This window comes from Arachis duranensis, chromosome 3 (genome assembly GCF_000817695.3).
Source record: "Arachis duranensis cultivar V14167 chromosome 3, aradu.V14167.gnm2.J7QH, whole genome shotgun sequence".
Classification (NCBI taxonomy): domain Eukaryota; kingdom Viridiplantae; phylum Streptophyta; class Magnoliopsida; order Fabales; family Fabaceae; genus Arachis; species Arachis duranensis.
In genome coordinates, this window is record NC_029774.3 from 7,491,677 (window position 1) to 7,492,302 (window position 626).

The window sequence follows — 626 nt, forward strand, 5'->3', positions numbered from 1 at the left end:
ATTTAGAGTTAGATTTTAGCATTTAAAATTTTATATTTAGAACTTATAATTTAAAAAATTAGCTGATATTACCAGAAAAAAAATTGATTTCCTAGTTAAATTCAAAGTTCATTATTATTTATATATAAAATTCAAATTTAATAAAGTTATTTCTTTTATGATTGACACATAATAATTAAAAAAATAAATTATAATTAATTTAAATTAGTTAAATAATTAATTCATTTGTTCATACATTTATAATAATTTATTAGTTAATAATAAATTCTTAAATAAAATTTTAATTCATAACGAATTAATTATTGACGTGTTTGAACATACTGTGAAGAAAAAAATAAATAAATCATATCCACTAGCTAATCTCAACAACGAGCATATTATGATTGAACCTATTTGTCTCTTTCTTGGTTTAAAGGAGAGACAATAATTCTATTCCATGTCTACCATGATTACATAAACCAAATGCTTGATGCATGCGTCTCTTCCAAATTTTATTTTATTTATTGTATTACTCGTGATATTAAAGAGAGCAGGATGAAGGTAGCACACATGACCATTAAGTTCTGAGTTCAACTCTTTCTTTGCTTATTCATTTATTTATTTATTTATATTTATTATTATTATTA